This window comes from Canis lupus, chromosome 15 (assembly GCF_003254725.2).
Source record: "Canis lupus dingo isolate Sandy chromosome 15, ASM325472v2, whole genome shotgun sequence".
NCBI lineage: Eukaryota > Metazoa > Chordata > Mammalia > Carnivora > Canidae > Canis > Canis lupus.
Window position 1 is genome coordinate 28,040,944 of NC_064257.1, and position 24,733 is coordinate 28,065,676.

Consider the following 24,733-nt stretch of genomic DNA (forward strand, 5'->3'; position numbering starts at 1 on the left):
TTGTATGTGATGATATTTTTTTAATTTTATTTTGTTTTTATTTATTTATTTATTTTTTTAGGTTTTCACCATTACAGAAGATTGTAAATTTATGTAGTCAAATCTATTTATGGCTCTTGGTTGGGAAGATCTTCTGCACCACAGGGTTATAAAAATATTCTCCTATATATTCTTCTACTAGTTAGACATTGTTTTCTTATTGTCATTTTAAAAATCGTTTTTTAGAGTGATGAAAAATTTCACAGCGAAATTGGGAGAAAGGCACAGAAATTTCTTATATATTGCTTTCCTCTCACATGTATAGCTTCTTCATTATTAACATCATTTTTCTAATTGGTGCTTTTTTATCAAGAATGAATCTATATCAACACATCATAATCATCCATAGTTACATTAGAATTCATTCTTGGTATTGTATATTTGTATATTTTATGAATTTGGGTAAATGTAAAATGACATGTACAAGTATACTTTCAGCATTCTGTGCTCCACCTATTCATCCTCCTCTCTAGCTCACTACCTAGCAGCTAATATTTTTTTAAACCACATTTATCATTAATTTGTTTAACTAATCTTTTGGCCCAATAGATATTAGGCAATGATTATGAAAGTAAGTGTTAAAAATACTGCTAAATGTTAGAATTTGTAATCTCCCTCATCACTAAAAATTCTTGTGAAGTACATATGACATATTGAATTAAGTCCAGCCTTGTAAAACACAGAAGAACCCAAAACTTATTTGAAAATATAGTTTATGTCTCTTTGGTGTTTTCATCTCTTTGTGTCATGTCAGTAACAACATTAACACTAAGGTGAGACATTATTCTTAACCACACAGAACTTCTTTGCACAACTTTATTTCATATTCACAGAAAACAATATGAATGGTGCTGTCTTGAGTTATGCTAAATGAAAGTTACTAACATCTGTCCTTTCTATTCTGCAAACAGTACTTTAGAGAATAAATAAATATAAGGTGAAACTAGAGGTAGTAGTAGCCTTTGAAAATTTATTTAAGTGAGAGGAGTTTATTTGGATCCACTGTCCGTACTTCTCCTTATGTACTTTTTATCAATCTATGAATTCTGTCTCTTATCAAAGCTTACCAAAGTAGATTTCGTATCCTTAAACTATCAATATTTTACCATGCATCTTATACTTGGTTTAAGAAGCTTTAATTTAAGGTTGTGTCTCATGATTTTTTATGGCACAAACAGAATATGATGAAGAATAAGACATGATCACTGCCTTTAATGAGTTAGTAATCTGATGAAGAAGATAAGTAGGGGTCCCTAATGATCACACCACATGATAAAGTCAGTAATGGAAAGAGGTTCAAAAGAGATTTAGCAGGCAACAAGTAAGAAAATTCTACAAAAAGATCGAATATTGTAGGAAAAGTTAAGATAATGAATAAGATTTGACCTTTAAACCATCAAAATATGCTTGTATTTTACAGGACATACATATCTCTCAAAGCTCTTGACCAAATTTTATATAGGAAAAAACTATATTCAGTTTTCCAAAAAATAATGCATTATTTTAAATAAATGAATTTGTGGGATAAGAAAATCAATTTGAGCTATATCCCTAAGCACAAATGGAAGAATTTTAGAATTGCATGGAGACTCTTTGAAATCTGCTTTCAGTGTTGCGACGGTGATGGGAATAAGAGAGACATCACGATGTCATACTTGGTGTGAAGCTTTCTTGGTCTTTTTGTACTTGTCTCAAACACTTTTCCACAGTATCTGTTATATTTAGCTTTTGTTTTTGTCTACTGTTCTACAATGAATCATAAAACAGTTGAAAATGTTATAAAAATGTGGAAAGCAAAGCAAGTGAGAAAGCTTTATTTCAATGAAATACAGCTAAAATGTTTTGACAATTCTTTACTCTTCTGAGCATGGTAGAGAGATTGTATGCATGCTAAAGAATAAATTATCAGGGTGTGCACCAAGTGATAATAATGAAATAATAATTAAAAGAATTGTGAATTAGCATCCACATGCATGATGTGACAAAAATATAGCATTCCTTGTTGGAAAAACATGCAAAATAATTGGCAAAATCTATAGAGAGTTGAGGTATTCAAGGACAATAGATACTTTATCCATCATTCATTCAGAAGTAGACAACAATGTTTGAGAAGTTAAAGGTGAAGGCAATGGCAGAGGAAAAAATCTGTTGGCAAATGAGCTTTTAAAGCAAGCCTGAGAAGTTCAATAGTAGCAAGAGTCAAGCCATGCTCCTGTTATGGGCACTATTTTTATCCCTTCAAAATTTGTATGTTGAAAACGTAACCCCTAATGTGATAGGGGCCTTTTGGAGGTGGGGCCTTTGGGAGTTTATTAGTTTTAAATGAAACCATGAGAATGGGGCCTTTATGAAGAGATTAGTGCACTTATCAGAAGAGGATGAAAGACTGGAGCTCTCTCTCTCCGTGAACACACGGAAGAAGTAGTTGAATACATTGCAAGATATTGGCTGTCTGAAGTCAGGAAGAGGGCCATCACCAAAATACAAATATGCTGGCATCCTGATCTTTGACTAGGACTTCTCAGCCTCCAGAACCATGAGGAATAAATTGTCTTATTTAAGACATTCAATCTATGGTATTGTGTTATAGCAGCCTGAGCAGGCTAAGACAGCTCATATCATCAAAATAATATTGAAAGCTGCCTTAACTATCTATGAAGAAATTGTTATTTTCATGTACCAAACTATATATGAAAAAGGAAGTTATACTGATAAACAATTTTTTTTGTAGATGAAATAGGATTGTTTTGAAAGCAATATTGTCCTGTATGTTTATCCTTCAGGAGAACAAAATACATGATTATGAAGGCTTCTAGACTTGGCTAGAAGTCTTGCCAACTATTTTTCCAATCATTTGTGCTAAAAATATTCTGTGAAACCCAAATTAACTACCATATATTCTGAAAAATACATTTATTCCAAAATATGTCCAAAAGAAAATGCATATTGTCTGGAAATCCCCAAAGACTACTTGACACAGGAGAATCTCCGAGAATTCTATACAGTCTTATCCCTGACCCTTAATAAACAAAAATCTAGTAAAAAAAAAAAGTCCTAAACATTTTTCATCCCTAACATTCAGCTACGAATGACAATATAGTGCTAACATCCAAGTGATTTTCTTCCATTCAAATATTACATTACATGTGTAACCCATGGATCTTATTTATAGTCCATATGATTATGGCATTTGTCCAGACTCATTATTAATTCCTTATGCAAAACCTGGTCCAGAATACAGATAACAAACAGGAAGCTTTACTAAAAGAGTTTTTTTTAAAAGAGTTTTTTTTTAAACTTTTGACAAAAAAAAAGGGGGGGGCTTTAGAATTTGCCAACTAGGCATGGCAAAAAAAAAATTGTAATTGATACCAAGGGGTACAAGAAATCAACTCCACAATTGTGATTTTTAAGGTTTTGTAAGGATAGTTGAGGAAGAAAGAAAATTGATGTCCCCAAGGAAGGATATTAATTTTGATGAAATTGATGGAAAAGATGCTGGAGAGAGCTCTTGAAATCACATGCAGAGAAATTAATAGCTATACTTGTTCAGGAGGATATATAATCCTTGTTTGAAGAAATGGAGATGATTACAACTTTAAGAGGCACATGGTCAAACCACTGGTGCCATACGGAAGGAACGAATGGCCCATGCAAACATAATGCTAAACATTATCCTTAAATGTGTAGGCTAAATGAAAAGTTCCCTTTTAAATATTGTTTTATGTCTCTTACTCTGAGAGTTCAGATTCTCCAGAAGCAGATGCTAAGGCAGAAGTAAAAGGGTAACAGATTTACTGAGAGAAATACTTATGAAGCTAAAGGAGTGAGGGATCAGAAGTAGGTGGGTATTGCCTTCGGACCACAATGCAGCTCTGACATCTGTAATGAGTGAATGAAGAAGATTGTCTAGAAAGAACATCAGACTTTGAAAACATCTTGAGCATTTGATGGGGAGACACAGAGCACAGATTTCCCACTGGAGGCATCATACACAGGTGAGAAATGGCTGACTCTCGTAAGTACCCTTCCTGTGCTCACTCATGGGTGAGAACAGCCTAAAACTTGCTGTTCTGGACTCTCTATAGCAGTAAAAGAATGATATGAAAATTATGTCAGTTCTACTGGATCTAATTGTTTGCCAGAAGCCTCCACCTAACTCTTCTGCATGCCACCCTCAACAATCATCCATTGACTGCTTCAATAACCCTTGCCTCCTCCCATTTCAACTTTCTTCACTATCAACCTCAATTAACAATGGATCAATATAGGAAATTGAGTTTTAATATATTTTTCTAAATCTTGTCATAATAAATTTATTATATTTTATTCATAGTTCTTATTTTAAGTATAGATTTTACCTTAAAGTATCAATGTATAAATTGTACTATTTTGAGTGCAGTTTTTTGTTAACGACCATATTAATTGTTTAGTGATGAGGCAATATTTTAAATGCTTTACATCTTATTATGATAGTTTGATATATATAAATATATATATATATATATATATATATATGGGGGGGTGTTTAATGTTTTAAATACATTCTAAGGAACTAATTTGAAATTTTGGATTTATGTAGGAAGTTGTCAGGAAAAACTGCCATTATTTGCTTTAAAGTGTTAGGCAACTTGGAGGATGTCTAAGTTATAGCAACTTTTGTCCTCAGGGTATATTCAGAGTCTGCATCTTATTCTAGTATCTCTGTCTAGTCATCCAACCAACTTCACTGTCCACTTTTTATATAAAACATTTTATTCTATAGTACTAATGAAGAGCTTGTAATTACCTGAACACATTATTCTACTTCAGATTTGCACTCCTTTAATTATGCTATTTTCCGTGAATAGAGAGGGCTCCCATTTACTTCCATTTTCCACAACCTGGTTAGATCACACACATCCTTAAATCCTTGGCTTAACTCATTTCTCCTAGTTGACTGCATACTCTCTTCTGTTCTTCATGTTCTATAGAAGCCTACTATATATTTATCTTATCTCTTAGTTTTTGAGGTCAAGAATGAGCACTTGTTCTTATGTTCTAAAGAAGACGAAGAGTAAATCAAAATGGTAGATGTGCTATATCAGTATCTATGTCTTTCTTTCAAGCCTTTTCTCTGATTTTTTTTCCCAACTTAATTCCAGTATAGTTAACATACAGTGATATTAGTTTCAGGTGTACAATATAGTGATACAACAATTCTATACATTACTCAGTGCTCATTGTGATAAATGTACTCTTAATTCCCTTCATCCATTTCACTCCTGCTCCAGTTGTCTCCTTTCTGGCAACCATCATATCAAGCCATTTTTTTAGATAACAAAAGCATAATTATAAAAAAAAAATCTGCTCACAAAAATCACTATCTCTTATTGTGCTTGCTATAATTCTGAAAAACTCTTATGTAACTATAAAACCTGCTATAGCTAGGGTTCTCTTTTCAAACTTAATGTGCTTATCAAATGAATTAGAAACTTTTGAATCAATGCATTTGCATGTCTTTCATGATAACATGACTAGATATCACCTCATGATTTGTATCTAAAATTCATTTTTCTCTAAAAGGATTAATTACATAATCTTTTTCCCTGTAAATGATAAATAAGCTAATAATTTCAACTTCTGCAGTAACAGATCTAAATTAAAAGGGTAACTTGGGGATAGCTGAAAGGTTTTTAATTAATATTTGAAGATGACCATATGAAGTCATATGAAATCTTTGCTGTTTGTAATTGTTGATGAAAAAAGAAAAAAAAATAGTGATCAAAATGGCTGATTTTAGAATTACTTAACATAAATTTTTCTATATATAGTGTATTCCAGCACACAATTACAAAAGAAAGTACCTTTGTATTTTTCAAACTACCTATTTATATTTTATATATTATTTAATCTGTTTATCTCAACTTTTAGATAAGGTGGCAATGAATCTGACAAGGTGGATAGCAGACTTAATTAATCAGGAAATATGGGATGCCCTGAAGCTGTTGTGTACATGTCAGGATTAGCAAAATATCCACTTTCTACAAGCAAGAAAAAGTCATATTTCACAGTTATGATGCAATTACATTGTTATTTCACAGCTGTCAAAAGGCATAGTCTTGAAATATGACTTTTTAAAGTATGCACTTAAAAAACTTTTCAACGTTTTAACTAATAATATTTCAGAGACCTCATGAATATTGTAACTAGAAGCATCTTAAAGAAAGGAGATTAGCCAATAAAATCTTTTATGTAATTTTCAGTAGAACAAAAACCTCTCTATATTATAGATTCAATGTGTATCATATAGTCTTAGGTGTATATATATCAAATAGAACATGTAAAGTGAGCTTCAAAAATTATAGATATTTAGTCTAACAAAGTCAAACTTACGTATCACTCAAAATAAGAAATAAATTTGAAACCGAGTAAGGATTCTTTGTTTCTTCAATTTTCTTTTACAACCCTCTCCCATAGCTCATATGCAAACAGAAATACAACATAAAAGGATATTGAAGGTGATTGGGGTGAGTGGATATGAGTACAATAATGAATAGAAATCAAGCTGACTTTAGTACTCAAAATGTATACCATAACATCCTATGCAATTGCTATAAGTCAACTAAAATTAAGCTTCAAACTTCCTAATAGACAATAGAAGGAAGCATAATTAGATCAAATATTTACAGTTCCCATGATGTAAAATATAGACCAGATTATTAGAAGCCAGGTGACAATTTCCCGGTTCTGCATTCTAACAGAAATAATTCCAAAGAGTTGACAGGCCGCTCTGTAATATCACATCTTCCACAGCATACTTAAAATAATGCTGTTGTAGTAAGTAGCCTCTAAAACAGAATTAAAGTTAAAAAGGAGAAATAAAATGTCTTTAAAAATGTTTTACACCTGTTTTACCACCTTAAAATTATTCAATTTGTATCAATTGACAGGTGTTTATAAGAGGCTAATGCAGTGCACCTCACAACTAATTCCTTTTTGCTAATATTCAGTAGACATCATGGAAAACTCTAGTCTCACTTTGGACTATTTGCTTGAAATGTTAAAAAGAACAGTATCAAAGCTCAATTATTTATCTTCTGCTGTGTTTTACTGTGAAGCTCAACTTAGCATTTATTTTTTAAGATTTTATTTATTTATGACACACACACACACACACACACAGAGGCAGAGACACAGGCAGAGAGAGAAGCAGGCTCCATGCAGGGAGCCCGATGTGGGACTCGATCCCAGGTCTCCAGGATCATGCCCCGGGCTGAAGGTGGTGCTAAACCGCTGAGCTACCCGGGCTGCCCCCAACTTAGCATTTTATTAAGAGGAAGTTAGCTTGAAAATTTTAAGTGTTGGAGCAGTGTTCAATAAGCTAACATTATGATTTGGAAGAAATAAAGTTGACTGCATTTTAAACCGAGATGGAGCATCATTCACCAAACAAATTTCAAACAACATTAATACTGTGAGATATTGTGCACTTTTGAGAAATGAAAAACTAGAGAATATCAAGTCACATTATCAAATCCATGGCTCTGTGAAATACTGGAGGAATTATTTTGACATTTTCCTGAATTTATCTAATCTCAGCATTTCTTTTTTGAATTTATGTAAAACACTGTAGTCAAAAGTAGAACAGATTAGGCTTAGCCTGGTTAGATAGAAACACAGCTAGAGAATTAATAAATGTAAAAAAAAAATTAGTGAATGATGAAATCCACAACGGAGACAGGTTTTTACAGAATTCTAGAAATACAAAGTACTCCTGAAATATTTTATATACCTGAATTTTTAAGCCATGTCTAGTAAAGAAGTTGTACAATGTCTACAAAATCCTGGTTAGTTATGTTGAGCTCCTAGTTCTTATTTTTACTGCGCAAATAAAGATATGCACAGATCTGAAACTGGTATTCATAGAGAATTAAAGTAGTGATTTGAATCATTTAGGGAATAGTGTCAGTGTATGTTACTGCCACCTTGGAAACTTCAGTTCCTGATTTTCAATGTTAGGTCTAGTCTTAAGTACTTCTGCTGTACTTGAAACAAATTGCTTCCTTTCCTTTATATTTGGGATTGTTGACATCCCCCATCCTTTGAAAAATGAATGATTCTGAATTAGAAAGGTTTATAATTTATTAGAATATTCCTTCAAATAAAACTTTTGTTAAGAGTAAAAGCAATACAAATATAATTAAACACTACAAGCATAAGTAATCATTGAATTATAAGCCGTGGAGCAATGAGAACAAGAATAGGAAAGAGGGAATTTTGACATTTGTGTGGGCATTTCAAAAGTTTAGTTTTTATGAATTATAGTTTGATGACCAGAAAATGTATCATTTCAGCTTTGATCTTATTGAGATACTTAAACAATAAAAATCATCTTTAAAAAATGAGATTTTACACCAAACATGCAACTCATTTATTTCTGTATGCTGTACACTGTTCTTGTGAAGTGACTTTTATTAGAGTTGACAGGATTTTTTTTTTTTTCCTTAAAGTTCAATGAAAACATCTTTCTTTCAAAATATTTGTCACAACCTTTGGACATACAAAAGCCCAGGGAGAGAAAAGTAAACATACACATATACACATCTATCAATATTTTGATATAACAAACCATTTAGGCAAGGGACTAGGTGTTTAGAAGACTAGGAGAGGGACATAAGTCTTTCACAGCTAGGTCACCTGCATACAACTTACTTCTTAAAAAACATGTAACTTGTGCTCAACTATTGGTGACATGCCACTGGAGAAAAGAGAATCCAGCAAGAAATAATAATATTAGCAATTAACAAAACAAAAATCATTAATTAAATAATTAACACTAATAACTACACTGAATCTTAAAGTATTTAATAATCTCTTTATATTTAGAGCACCTGTTTCTCCCTGTGGACTGAAACAGGCTGGCTTAGTTGGTTAGCATCTGGTAATAAATCTGAGGTCCAAGAAAACTCTGAAAATGAGTTAGTATTAGTCATTTTTCCCCCTAAAATCTGCCTCAATTTTGGCCAGTTGTCTAATAGGTTGTTATTTTAAAAAATCATTGTCCAGATAAGTTTAGCATTCACACAATTATTTTAACAACCTAACATAATCTTAATAGCTACAAATTACCTCTATAACTCTATGTATTGTTTTCATTGTAACAAAATTCTTGATTTTTCCCTTTTAAACTTTCTTCTCAAAAAAAAAAACAACTTTCTTCTCTCAATTCTTTTATCTATTAATAATGCCATTGCTACCACAGTAACTCCAGAGTGATATCCTCAAGAAACTCTAATTTCATTATTTCTGTTGTTGTTTCTATCATGGGCATACTCCATATACAAAAGTAGGACAGAGTATTTGCAACTAAGTTTAATTCTAATTATCTCTCTCTTTCCATGGTCCTCACTGTTCACAAATGTAGTCTCAACGCCCACATGGTATGTATATCTTCCCATATTATTTTATTCCTTTCTAAAGATTTGCCTTTTTATATTTTCCTTTATGTATTCTCTACAACCATGACAGCAGGTTATTTTTCATATGGCCCCACTCCAACTCCCCTTCCAATTTATAATCTTTTCTTCCTTAACTTTTTTTTTTCACACAGCTTTCTTTTCCTCTGTCAAAACTCTTCACATTTCTCATCTGTAAAAATCCTACCAGCCTGTGAAAGGGAAAATAAAATAGCCTCTTTAGAGCATAGACCTACTCTGTCCCTGCTGGCAGAAGCAACCTAAAGACATTTGCTTTTATACTTGTCTGATTATTACCACTAGTGTGCAAACTAATTAAGGGGGAAAAACAAACTTGTAAGAATCTTCTGTCTTCTGTTTGATATTTAAGAAAAAACCTAAATTTGGACAAATGATATATATTTGTTGAAGTAATAAATTAATTAAAATATAATTTTCTATAGTACCCAGTAATTTTCTATGTGAAATAAATTATTAGATATATAGTACATATTCAAAAATAGTTTTATTTTTTTTTTTATTTTTTTTTTAAATTTTTATTTATTTATGATAGTCACAGAGAGAGAGAGAGAGGCAGAGAAACAGGCAGAGGGAGAAACAGGCTCCATGCACTGGGAGCCCGATGTGGGATTTGATCCCGGGTCTCCAGGATCGCGCCCTGGGCCAAAGGCAGGCGCCAAACCGCTGCGCCACCCAGGGATCCCTCAAAAATAGTTTTAAAGGAAGAAACTAGGAAAATATGGAACTATAGGGAAGAGATATTTGTTTCTGGCCAAGATGGTACAACATAAACCAGATTTATCCTTCTACCTGAGGTAAATAAACATCTGGATACATATTTGAAACAATGATTTTTCAGGGATGTCTGGGTGGCTCAATGGTTGAGTGTCTGCCTTTGGCTCAGGTCGTGATCCCCAGGCCCTGAAATCGAGTCCCATATCAGATTCCCAAGAGGGAGCCTACTTCTCTCCTTGCCTATGTCTCTGCCTCTCTCTCTCTGTGTCTCTCATGAATAAATAAATAATTATTAAGAAAAAAGAAACAATGGTTTTCAGATATTGAAACAGTATGCTATACAGGACAATGATCTCTGAATGAGCAGAAATAAAGAAGGTAAACCCTATTTATGAGTGACTGTAGTCTACTACATTAACAGTATATCCACACCCTACTGCATTAAAAAGGAAATGAAGACAAGCTGGGGACTATCCCTAAGATGAGGAGATAAAAGTGGGGATCTAGGAAATGAGAGTAGCAAGGGTTTTCTGGGAAGAGTATTAGAGATAAGAGGCCTAAACAGAGAGTGTTCTGGTTCTGAAAAGGGCTCCCTTGAGTCTCCTATTTTCTGACCAATTCATTCACTTAAAAAAACTACACTAAGTCATGGAAAGAACCAACTCCTACAACTAGAACAAACCTTAGAGTTCACACAATAATGAAAATAATTCGTATCCTGCATAAAAACAATGAAAACATTGGTAAAAAAAATATGAAAATCAGGTTTTACAGAAATCTGAAACTTAATATCAGGTTTGCAACAATCTGAGGAGCACTTTTTCAATAAAACTAGATTGATCATGATAAGAGCAATGAGTTTTGTGGTGTTTTAATTGAATCTACCCTCACCCCTCTCTCTTAAGCTATATGCAACCTTGAAAACCAACAGCCTTGCAATCATGATAACTGTGAATATAAGAAACCTAGAAGCTAATGAAGGCAACAAAGTGAGTTTAGAACTCTCCCCCACAATTTAATCACCAGAGAATTTGAACTGACATTTTACTTCAGCAAAACTATCATTCAAATATGAAAGAGAGAGGGAGATTGGAAGATGGTGGCAAAGTAGAAGGACCCTAGACTCCCCTTGTTCCACAAATACAACTAGATAACTATCAAATCATCCAAATATCCCAGAAATTGACTTGAAGACTGGAAGAGCAAACTCCACAAATAAAGGCAAAGAAGAGGACACATCAAAGAAAGTAGGAAGTACTGAGACATGGTTTGAGGGAGAAACAGATTGTGGCCACTGTGGTGGAGAGGGAGATGCAGTCTCAAAGACAGATTAGAACACAGTGAGCACAAGGGGAAAACAAATGCACATAGCAGTTGGCTTGGAAAAGGAGAGGGGCTAAATTTTGTGAATTCCTACAGCCAGTAGAGCTTAAAGCCTAGAATTTTAAAGGTCTGTGGGTTTGGCTAGGATAGAGCCCAGAGAGCTCTGTGCTTGGTCCTGGTGAACGGCGGGCAAACAACCAGGGGCAGACAATGTGGGATAGGAGGGCACTTGGGGCACAGAGCAGGAAACTATTCCCTCTTCTGAGAGCTAGCCCCTGAGAGGCAGCATTCACAGCGACACTTTACCAGGAACAAAGGAGATGACTGGCATCATTTACCTCCCTGTACTCCTCAGCATAAGCACAGAGCCACTTGCAGGAACTAACCCAGTGCCCACCCTTACCACCTAACTTGCTACACCAAACCCTGACACACTGCAATCTGGTAGAACTGCCTCCCCCAGTCATGCTTGCCTCAGTCCCAGCACAGCAGGCCCCCTTGCCCAGAAGACTGGCCCAAACACCTGTCAACACCACATGTCCTGACCTAAAAGTCTTGTGAGGCTTTGGTTCTGGTGGTGACAAGTCTCATTTCACCGACAGACCAAAGTACAGCTAGTGAAAATGTGCCACATTCAGGCCAGGGACCAAATGCTACCTGAAACAGGCTAAGAGAGCCTCTGCAGATAACTGGCCTGAAGCCTAAAGCAGTCAGAACAAAACAGCAGAGTACACACGGCATACACTAGAGATACGCTTTGAAGTACTAGGTCCTGGGGAACAAGAAATAGCACATGGCTGGCCACTACAGGATCTCTTCTTCATAATGCTATTGCCCTCAAAATCAGGAGACACAACTGACTTTCCCAACACAGAGAACAGGTGCAGACTGTTAGAGAGACAAAATGAGAAAACAAGAAATTATCCAAAATGAAAGAACAGGACAAGGCCATGGGAGATCTAAGTAAAACAGATAAAAGTACCATGCCTCAGAGAGAATTTAAAATAATGATCATGAGGATAGCTGGACTTGAGAAAAGAATGGAAGACATGAGAGAGACCCTTAACATAGAAATAAAATAGCAGAGATAAAGGCTCAATAAATGAAATGAAAAACATGCTTGATGGAATGAACAGCAGGATGGAAGAAGCAGAGGAATGAATTAGTGACATAGAAGATAGAGTAATAGAAATTAATAAAGCTGAACAAAACAGAGAGGAGAGAATCATGCAAAATGAGAATAGACTCAGGGAACTCAGTGACTCTATCAAATATAAGAGCATTCATATTATAGAAGTTCCAGAAGAAGAAAAGGAAAGGGGAGCAGAAAATTTATTTGAAGAAATTATAGCTGAAATTTTTCCTAATCGGGGGAAGGAACAGATATCCAGCCCCAGGGGGCACAGAACTCCCATAAAAATTAACAAAGGTACATCCACACCAAGACATACTGTATTTAAATTGGTAAAAAATAGTGATAAAGAAAAAAATTAAAAGCTCCAAGGCAAAAGAAGACAATAACTTCCAAGGGAAAATCCATAAGGCTAGCAGATTTCTCAACAGAAACTTTGCAAGCAAGAAGAAAGTGCCATGATACATTCGAAGTGCTGAATGGGAAAAATCCGCAGCCAAGAATACTTGATCAAGCAAGACTATTCAGGATAGGAGGAGAGATAAAGAGTTTCCCAGACAAACAAAACTAATGGAGTTCATGACCACTAAACCACCTCTGCATGAAATATTAAGGGGAATCTTTGGGTGGAAAGGAGAGACAAAAAGTGACAGTATAAAGGTAGAAAATACAAAAGCAATTTAAAAAAGGGTATTTCTGTAAAAAAAAAATCAGTCAAGGAGCTCACAAAATAAAAGGATACAAAATGTACCAATGTATATCTAAAACATGGTGTGGAGAGGATAAAAAAATGGGTTCAAATTTAAATACCTATCAACTTAATATAGACTGCTAAATGTGGAAGAGTTTATATACAAACCTAATGCTAAGCATATAATGAAAAACAGTAAAACATGCAAAGAGTAAAGAGAAAGAAATCCAAATATATCACTAAAGAAAATCAGCAAACCAGGACAGAGATAAAGTCAAGAAAAGATCAGAGAAAATCATCAGAAAAGCCACAAAACAATAAAATGACAATAAATAGATACTCATCAATAATTACTTTGAATGTAAATGAACTAAACACCAAATCAAAATACATAAGGTGAAAAAAGACATCGTGTGACAGAATGCATTAAAAAAAAATGACACACACACAAAAATAAGACCCATCTATGTTGTCAAAACAAGACTCATTTTAGACCTAAAGATACTTGCAGATTCAAAGTGAAGAGATAGAGAAACAGTTATCATGCAAAGGTATATCAAAAAAAACCCAGAGTAGCAATACTTATATCAGACAAGATAGACTTTAAAACATAACACTTAACATGGAAGCACCCAAATACATAAAACAGTTAATAGCAAACTTAAAGGAGCTAATCAATAATAATACAGTAACAGTAGAGCACTTTTAATGCCCTACTTCCAAACAAAATCAACAAGGGAAAAAATGGCTACGATGACACACTGGACTACATGGATTTGGCAGACATATTCAGAATATTCCATCCTAAAACAACAGAATACACATTCCTTTCAAGTGCACATGGAAAATTCTTGAGAATAGATCACACATTAGGCCACAAAACAATCCTCAACAAATTCATGAAGATTGAAGAAATACTATGCATTTTTTTCTGACTACATGATGAAACTAGAATTCAACACAAGGAATAATTTGGAAAGACTACAAATATATGGAGGTTAAGTAACATACTAGTAAAACAATGAATGGGTCAACCAGGAAGATAGAGAAAAAGAATTAAAATTATATAAAAACAAATAAAAATGAAAACACAATTGTTCAAAAACCCTTGGGATATAGCAAAAGCAGTTCTAAAAGAGAAATTTATAGCAATACAGGCCTCTCTCAATAAACAAGAAAAATATCAAATAAACAACCTAACCCCACCCTTAAGGGAACTAGGAAAAGAACAACAAACAAAAACCTAAAACCCGCAGAAGGAAGGAAATAATAAAGACTAAAGTAGAAATAAATGATACATAGACTGAAAAACGTCAGTAGAATAGATCGATAAAAACAGGAGCTGTTTTTTTTTTTTTTACAAAAAGAAAACAAAACAAAACAAAAACAAAAACCAAAAACAAAACAGTAAAACTGATAAACCCGTAGCTAGATTTATCAACAAAGAAAATAAAATGTACTAAAAAAAAGTAAAATTTCAAACGAGAGAGGAGAAATAACAACCAACACCACAGAAATACAATTAGAACACTATGAAGAACTATATGCCACCAAACTGAATAATCTAGAAAAATGGATAAATTCCTAGAAACATAAACTACCAAAACTGAAACTCAAAGAAATAGAAAATTTGAACAGACCAATAATCAGCAAAAAATTAAACCAATAATCAACCCTCTCCCCCACCAAAAAGTCTAGGATCAGATGGCTTAACAGGCAAATTCTACCAAACATTTAAAGAAGAGTTTATACCTAATACATTCTTCTCAAACTACTCCAAAAAATAGAAAAGGAAGGAAAACTTCCAAATTCATTGTATGAGGTCACCACTACAGTAATACCAAAATCAGATAAAGGCACCATTAAAAAGGAGAACTACAGGCCAATATCGCTGATGAACATAGATCCAAAAATCCTCAACCAAATACTAGCAGACCGGATCTATTAATAAATTAAAAACAATAATTCATCATGATTAAGTGGGATTTATTCCTGTATTGCAGGCATACTTCAATATTTGCAAATCAATCAATGTGATGCATCACATGAATAAGATAAATAAGAAGCATATGATCATTTCAATATATATAGAAAAAGTATTTGAGAAAATACAATATGATGAAGTTCAATAAAGTAGGCTTAGATGGAATATACCTCAACATAATAAAGACCATAGATGAAAAACCCACAGTTCACGTCGTCCTCAATGGGGAAAAACTGAGAACTTTGCCCCTAAGGTCAGAAACAAGACAGGAATGCTTGCTCTCATTACTTTTATCCAACATAATAGTAGAAGTTCTAGCCGTAACAGTCAGGCAACTAAAAGAAATAACAGGCATCCAAATCAGCAAGGAAGAAGTCAGACTTTCACTATTTGCAGATGACATGATACTATATATAGAAAACCTGAAAGAGTCCACCAAAAAGCTGCGAGAACTAATAAAAGATTTCAGTTAAGTTGCAGGATACAAAATAATGTACAGGAATCTGTTGAATTTTGATCCACCAATAATGAAGCAGCAGAAAGAGAAATTAAGGAATTGATCCCATTACAGCTGCACCCAAAACAGTAAGATACCTAGGTATAAACCTAATGAAAGAGGTGAAAGACCCATATGCTAAAAACTATAAACACTGATGAAAAAACATTGATAATGACATAAGGAAATAGATAGGCATTCCATACTTATGGATTGGGAGAATGAGTATTGTTAAAATATCTATATCACCCAAAATGATCTACAGATTTAATGCAATCCCTGTCAAAACACCAACAGCATTCTTTACAGAGCTAGAATAAGCAATCCTAAAATGTATATGGAACCACAAATGAAGAGCCAAAGCAATATTGGAAAAAGAAAAGCAAAGCGGGAGGGCATCACCATTTTAGACCTAAATTATGTTACAAATTGTAGTGATCAAAACAGTTTAATACTGGTACAAAAACAGATGCATAGATCAGTAATAGAATAGAAAACTTGGAAATAAACCCAGAACTATATGACCAATTAATCTTCAACAAAGCAGGAAAGAATATGCAATGGAAAAACGGCAATCTCTATAAAAATGGTATTTGGAAAACTGGACGGCAACATGCAAAAGAATGAAACTAAACCACTTTCTTGTACCATACACAAAAAAATAAATTCAAAATGAATTAAGGACCTAAATGTGAGACCTAAAACCATAAAAATCCTAGAAGAGAACACAGGCAGTAATGTCTTTGACATATGCTATAGCAACTTTTTTCTAGATATGTCTCCTGAGGCAAGGGAAACAAAGGCAAAAATAAACTACTGGGACTATATCAAAATAAAAAGTTTCTGCCCAGTGAAGGGAAGAATTAAAAACAACAACAACAACAACAACAACAACAACTAAATGGCAACTTACTGATTGAGAGAAGGTATTTGCAAATGACATATTCCATAAAGGGTTAATATCCAAAATATATGAAGAACTTACAAAACTCATATCCCCAAAAATAAATAATCCAATTTTAAAATTGGGTGGAAGACATGACTGGACATTTATCCAAAGAAGACATCCAGTTGGCCAACAGACATGTGAAAAAATGGTCAACATCACTCAACATCAGGGAAATAATGCAAATCAAAACTACAATGAAATATCACCTCACATTTGTCAATATGGCTAAAACCAAAATCACAAGAAAACACATATGTTGACAAGGATGTCAACATCCTAGAAAAAGGAATGCTCTTGCACTGTTGATGAGAATGCAAAGTGATATAGCTACTGTGGAAAAGAGTATGGAGGTTCCTCAAAAAATTAAAAATAGAGATATCCTATGATCCAGCAATCACACTACTGAGTATTTATCCAAAGAATACAAAAACACTAATTCAACACTATACATGCACCCCTAACTTTATATCAGCATTGTTTACAATAGCCAAATTATGGAAGGAGACCAAGTGTCTACACATACACTCACACACACTGAAATATTATTCAGGCACAAATGAAATCTTGTCATTTGCAATGACATGAAAGGAACTAGAGAATATAATCCTAAGCAATATAAGTCAGAGAAAGACAAATATTATGATTTCACTCATATGTGGAATTTAAGAAACAAAACAAAGAGAAAAAAGAGAGAGAGAAATTAAGGAACAGACTCTTAACTATAGAGAACAAACTTATGGTTACCAGAATGGAGGTGGATGGGAGAATGGGTGAGATAGGTGATGGGGACTAAGGGCACACTTGTGATGAGCATTAGGTGATGTATGGAAGTGTTGAATCACTATATTGTATACCCAAAACTAGTGTCATACTGTATGCTAACTAACTGGAATTAAAATGATAAAAAGGAAACATGAAGGAGAAATCAGACATCCTCAGATAAAGAGAATGAGAGATAATCCATATGTCCACAGAAAAACTTCTATATATTATATCTGCATTATTTATAGTAGACAAAATTAGGAAATAACCCACATGTTCATTAGTAGATGAATGGATAAACAAATTCTCATTATTAAGAAAAGAATATAATTTAATCTAACTTTTCTCCTTTAGGATGCAAAAAAACAAAACAAAACAGGAATCCCAATTATAATTAGATGTAATAGATTTGTACAAAATCTCCCTGAATATTTTAGCTTTGCAACTACTGAATAGTGTGCTAGTTTAGTTGCATTCACAAAATTTTAAGTAACGCTGCAATAATTTGGTTTCATTATTATGGTGCTTATATTAAAATGTTTACCTAAAACCCAATGGGTAAACTAGGCTTTAAAAGTAAATCATATGTGTTATTTAACTATAATAGTAGTATAGCTTAGAAGCTCTGGGATGAAACAAAATTCTTAGTTCATTAAGATGTCCCCCTCCATAATTCCATATATAATACGTGAATTCCTTTATTTTATCCAAGGTGGTTCTTACTGTAGTAAGGTGGATATTGGAGTAATGGACGATAGGCATACATGCTTTTACTTTCCCATAGATGTTCCTAACTCACTAAGGTATTTTAAGAACAGAGGAAAAAAAAAATTTCTGGGTAACCTAATTAAAAGGAGCTTATTGAAAATATATATGGGAATATAAAAATAAGGAAACCTTCTCAACAGGCATGTTGAAAATCAGAAAATAATTCATAGTCATCTAGAGGATATCATAGATTTGTAGCCTATCAGCAGTCTGGTTATTTAACAGTGAATGTTCTAGTTTCCTATACATGAAGTTAAGATTATAGACATTTATTCTCATCTTTGTGCCACGTGGGTTCGAGATTCTAGTTCTACCATTTACTAGCTGTGTAAACTTGAAGTTATTTAATCAATCCACACTTCAATTAACATATCAGAAATAATAAAAAATAAAAAAATACTACTGAATTCATGGATTTTTTTTTTTTTAGTATAGTTGACAAACAACACCTCGTTTGTTTTAGGTGTATAACAGTGATTTGATAAGTTTATACATATGCTGCGTTCACAAGTGTAGCTAACATCTGTCCCGATACATCACCCTATGGTATCACTGAATATTCCTTATGCTGTACCTTTTATTCCCATGACTTATTCATTCCACAACTAGAAGCCTGTATCTCCCATTCCCTTTTACCCACTTTGTCTAACCCCCCTCCCACTTCTCCTCTGGCAACCATCAGTGGGGTTGGTTTAAAATGTATTAATTATCTATTTTTTGTAATAAATTACCACAGATTTAGCAGATTAAAACAACATACATTTAATACCTTATGTTTTCTGTGAGTCAGGAGTCCGGACACAGGTCCTCTGTTGAAGATCACCTAAGGCTACAATCAAGATTTTGGCCAGGCTGCCTTCCTTTTAGGAGTTTGATGTCCTCTTCAAAGTTACATCAGCTGAATTCAGTGCCTTGTGTTTGTGAGAATGAAGTCCTTGTTTTCTTGCTGTTATCTTCCCTCAGCTCTGGGAGGCCTCCTGCAATCCATGCCAGGAAGACCTCTCATAGGTCCTCTGATAATATGACAACTTACATATTCAAGGCCAGCTGGAGAATCTCTTATTTCTGCCTGGTAAGACGGGATCTTATTTCAGCTAAAGTAATCACAGGAATAATTATCTCACCACTTCTGCTACATTCTCTTGGTTAATAGCAAGGCATAGATTCTGCCCATCCTAAAGGGAAGATGATACAAGCACATGAGTCACTGAGATCTCACTTTGGTGTGTCTAACACATGAGGATTAAATGAACTAATCCAGAGACGCCTCAGTGGTTGAGCATCTGCCTTCAGTTCAGGGCATGATCCAGGAGTCCCATGATCCAGGAGTCCCTGCAGGGAGCCTGCTTCTCCCTCTGCCTGTGTCTCTGCCTCTCTCTATGCCTCTCATGAATAAATAAAAAAAATGAATTAACTAATCCAGGCAAAAGATGTACAATATTTGTTTAATAAAAGCACATCCTCAGTTATTTTAGCTCTTAGCTACCGCTGCTGTTCTTACTTAGGAAAACTTTGTACTTTCTAGCATATGCTTCTGATTATTTTACGAATTCAGTTGCTTCAACTATTAGGCTGCCTTAAAAGTTCCTTATGGTCTTCTCTCTTAAGAGTCTCTCTCTTTCTGGGGTGCCTGGCTGGCTCAGTTGGTGGACTCTGTGACTCTTGATCACATTGTCCTAAGTTCAAGCCTCATGTTGGGTGGAGAGTTTACTTTAAAGAAAAAAAAAAAAAAAGTCTCTTTTTCTGAGCTACTGGCTCATGGCTCTCTCTATGCATCTAACCTGTTATCACAAAGATGATAAAGACTGATGAAAAGATACCAATTGAGAGAGAAATTAAGCATGTGTCTCCAGCACAATTGACAATGCTATCAGTGAGTGATGTCATTCTTTGGTTTTTGCCTTCCCTGAAAGTCAAATGTAGATTTTACAAGTTCATAAAGTTAAAGACCTAGACAGTTCCTCTGACTGGTGGAATGGAAAAAGAGGGTTAAACTGCTGTGGCCACTCCCAAACAAGTGAGGGAATAGAGCAATTCCAGCCAATGTCAGCCAGCTCCAGTTAGTGAAGCCATGGATCAATTGACAATAATATATCTTTCTCTAGTGATATCCACATCCATCCTCCTTATCAGCATGGTGACTTGTCTGTACAAGTACTAGCACCATTGTCAATAGGTATTTTAGATTAGGTTGGCTTGCAGGTGAGTATTCCAATGGTTTTCCCTGAGGTTCCTTTATAAGTAGGAAAGGTATCCCCTGGTCCACAATTTCCTACAGTCACCTTACTATCTCATCAGCATTCCTCTTTACAAATCTTCTACCATCATGATAATATCCTTGATATTGGGATTTGGGATAACATCCCAAACCTTGTTTTTTTTTGTTTTTTTTTTTTTTAATTACTGTGTCATTATCTGCATGAAATATCCAGGTATGATTAGGTTAAGAGAAACAAGATTAGATAAATAAACTATAGTTTTCCATTGTCTTTGAGAGGGAGTTTCATATTATTTAACCAACTGAAAAACTTGTGCTTCACCTTTTTTGTATGAACAGGTATCGCTTTTAGCAAGTAGATTGATTTACTGATCTGTGACTTTATCTTCAATCATATATAACTTGGACAATTGTTTTCTATATTTTGGAGAACTAGGAGGTTATCATTTCAAGTTATCAATGTTCATTGGTTACACAATGCCATCAAAATGTTCATTCCACATACATTCATTGTGTCCCATAATGTATTCATAGGTATACTACTATCTTATAATTCAATATATGAATAATTTGTTGATATCAAGTGCTAGTCATTTTTAAAATGTCATTTTTAAAGTCATTCCTTCCCAGAAATATCCTTTTTTTCAACATCTTACCAGATGGAAAAAGGATTATACACGAGGCCAAGTTTCAGTAATTACATTCCAAAATATTTCTGGGGTCATAACCACTGACTGATTATAAAAGGACAGTTCTGTTAAGAAATGAGTTGCAAAGTAGCATTCGTTAATTATAGACCATTGTTTGCCCCTGGGCATTAGCCTCTGATCTTCTACAATCTGGATCATTCCTACTAATTGTATATTGAACATAAATATTTATTCGGGCTTGTACTATAGGCTTACTTTCATTTTATATATTCAAGTACTCTGAGTTCCTTAATTTTTTCATAACTTTTTTCTTACAGTTTGATATCCTGTGATTTCAGGCTATATAATTCTGATTCCATTTCTGTTAACATACTGAAAATTTCTTCTAGAGTGAATAATTAGAATTATTTTAATAATTGAGTTCTAGCGAAGTAGCCCCAAATACTGAGGTTATCATAGGCCAGATTTATAAATATTCCTCTCATTGTGGAACTATTGTTTCCATGTCTATTTCTGAAATAGAAAATCTGGAGCTTATCTCTGCCTTATGGAAATTTTTCCTTTCCACTATTTTATTTTTAAATATATTAGAAATACTTAAATATATTAGATATAACTTGTTGGGGTACCCCAAGCCGGTTAAAATTACACTGATTTTATTCTCTGTGATTATCTGAACAATGATCTTTAAATATTAATAATCTTATTGTTTTCCCCATAAATTTTATTAGCACTACTTCAATCACTAACATTTCTTTCTTTAGGAGCACACAGATTTCATCCACATTACGCATGTAATCCATGATCTAAGAGAACTGCAGAAACTTTCACAATTCCTGCTTCTATATCTTATGACTTTGGAAAATCCCTTTTTTCCATGTTCAATTTTTTTTCCGACCAAATGACTAGAGTGTTGTATTCCATTTGTGGATTATTAGTTTTAATGAACGCAGCATACATAGCCAGAGAGCAGATAGTTTCACCTTGTAAGCAGACTTAACTTTTTCCTTGTTTAACTCTTTTTTTCCTATCCCTTTATTTCTTTAATCATTTTATTACTTCCATCTATAAACTAATTACCTTTTGATTTAGATCTGACAATAAATCAAATGCTGGGAATCACTGTATCTCCTATGGCAGGAATTAAATCTCAAAAGGAGATTGAACTGTCTTGGAGCATGTAAGGAGCCTCTTATTTCACGACCCAAAACTTTCCTGAAAATAAATCTGCCCAATTTAATTAGAGAGCTTTGTTGATCACTGACTTCCTCGCAAGATACTCTTACTACAATAATCCAGGACATTTGTTAGTATCCCTCAAAGTGAGAAGTCAGCATATCCAGAGTACCTGTTATGGACTGAATATTATGTTTTCCCATAATTCATGTGTTAAGGCACTAACCCTCAATGATGATATTTAGAAATGGGGTCACAAGGAGGTAATTAGGGTTAGATGAGGTCATGAAGTGGGGAGGGATGCCCTTATAAAAAGAGACACCAGAAAACTTTCTCTTTTTTCTCTCACAGTAAGGAAAGGCCATGTCAGCACACAGAGAAAGGCAGCCACCTGCAAGCAAGAAAGAGAGCACTCAGCAGGAAGCAAATTCACCAGCACATTGATCTTGGACTTCCCAGCTTCCAGAACTGTGAGAAATAACTTTGTCATTTAACTTACCCAGTCTATGACATTTTTGTTATGGCAACCTGAGATGACTAAGATAATTCCTCCAAATAGTCATAATTAGATGTAAGGATCCTCCAAAATCCAAACAGATCCAGTTCAGTTCTTCTCATTTTGAAGTAGTCCAAAAATAAAAATAAACTACTAATTTTCTAACAACTCCAACCTAAGTAATTTTTTTTCGTTATTTAAGCCCTTGAATCTTTAGATGATTATAAGCCAAATCTACACTGACTTTTGAGCTACTATCAGTTTCAAATACCTTTTTTTTTTTTTCAAATTTAAGAATTTTTATATCATCAATGTAGCAGAGTATATTCTTTAATACTATCATTGAATCCAAGTCATCTGGCACTGGTCGATTACAATAGATATCCTTGAAGCAAGATTATGAAAAATTATTTCATGCCTAACCATGTAAAGGCAAAATGAGATTTGATTTTCTTCTGCAATACAAATGAAAAGGAAAATACAATTTGTTTATTTCTGTTTATTTCAGATCAATGACAGCTTACTGTTGTACAGGAGACTCCTAAATTTCCTGGACTGATGATTGTGCTTTCTACTAAATTATATAATCCTTATCACATAGAAAAGTGGTTCTTAGGGACAATTGGGTGGTTTAGTGGTTGAGCATCTGCCTTTGGCTCAGGTCATGATCCCGGGTCCTGGGATTGAGTCCCACATTGGGCTCTCCACAGGGAGCCTGCTTCTCCCTCTGCCTAGGTCTTTGCCTCTGTTTCTAAGTCTCTCATGAATAAATAAAATTAAAAAGAGAGAGAGAGAGAGAGAGAGAGAGAGAGAAAAGAAAAAAAAAAAAGAAAAGAAGAAAGAAAAGTGATTCTCAGGGGTGATTTTGTGCCCAGGGCATATTTGGTAATGTCTGGAGACACCTTTGGTTGTCACAATGAGGGTGTTTACACATGTATGAGGGTAGTGCTACTGGTATTTAAGGGTCAGAGGCCAGGGATGTTGTTAAATGCCATACAGGACTTGGGATAGCCTCCCACAAAAAATAATGACCCAATTCAAAATGTCAATGCTTCCAAGCTTTAGAATCCAGAATCATAGCCTTTTTGGACAAGTCAAAGGTGATTGTTACCCAGAAGATACATGTAATAAAATATGACGTAAAAGAAACAATGCTAGGGATGCCTGGGTGCCTCAGCAGTTGAGTGTCTGCCTTTGGCCCTGGGTGTGATCCTGGGATCCAAGATTGAGTCCCACATCAGGCTCCTTGTGGGAGCCTGCTTCTCCCTCTGCCTATGTCTCTGTCTCTCTCTCTGTGTCTCTCATAAATCAATAAATCAATTAATCAATCAATCTTGAAAAAAATAAACAATGCTAACTGAAACTTTGGTTTCCACAAGATCTTCATGAAGCATACATCTTTGTCATTGCCATGATGCCTACCCTTATTTATATTTTCCATAGTAGTTTTAGTACAACAGAATATTACCCACTTAGTGTGCCTTATGATGCTGGTTTTGTATTAATTAATTAACTAATTAATTAATTATGTGGGCAGAGAGCCCTATGTGGGACTTGATCCCTGAACTCCAGGATCACACCCTGGACCAAAGGCAGGCGCTAATCCACTGAGCCACCCAGGTTCCCATGACTGTTTAAAAAAAAAAAAAAAAAAAAGTTACCCTCTCCAGACTCATTCTTTCCTTTGAAATTCAAATTTTTATTTAAATAATATATTAATCAAAATATCACCTCTTGGAAGAGAGAAAACGGCAATGTTCACATGTATGGTGTAACTTACTCCATAAGAAATGGAAATGGACTCTTCCCTTGGAATATTTCATTTCTATAATCACCCAGATCAGCCAGATTAATGT

The 24,733-nt window shown here is 34.3% G+C and overlaps 1 protein-coding gene across 5 annotated transcripts in view; it reads right to left on the reverse strand.

Moving 5' to 3' along the window:
• MGAT4C (MGAT4 family member C) overlaps positions 1 to 24,733 on the reverse strand; it is a 717,101-nt gene that overhangs the window by 524,486 nt on the left and 167,882 nt on the right. For 3 of the 5 annotated variants that reach the window (XM_025438740.3, XM_025438737.3, XM_049094035.1), the window contains exon 1: positions 19,107 to 19,265. The exons of the other annotated variants lie outside the window; for them this stretch is intronic. The gene's annotated coding sequence lies outside the window, so the exon portion shown is untranslated. Of the gene's footprint in view, positions 1 to 19,106; positions 19,266 to 24,733 lie in introns of those variants that run through there. 5 annotated transcript variants of the gene reach the window in all.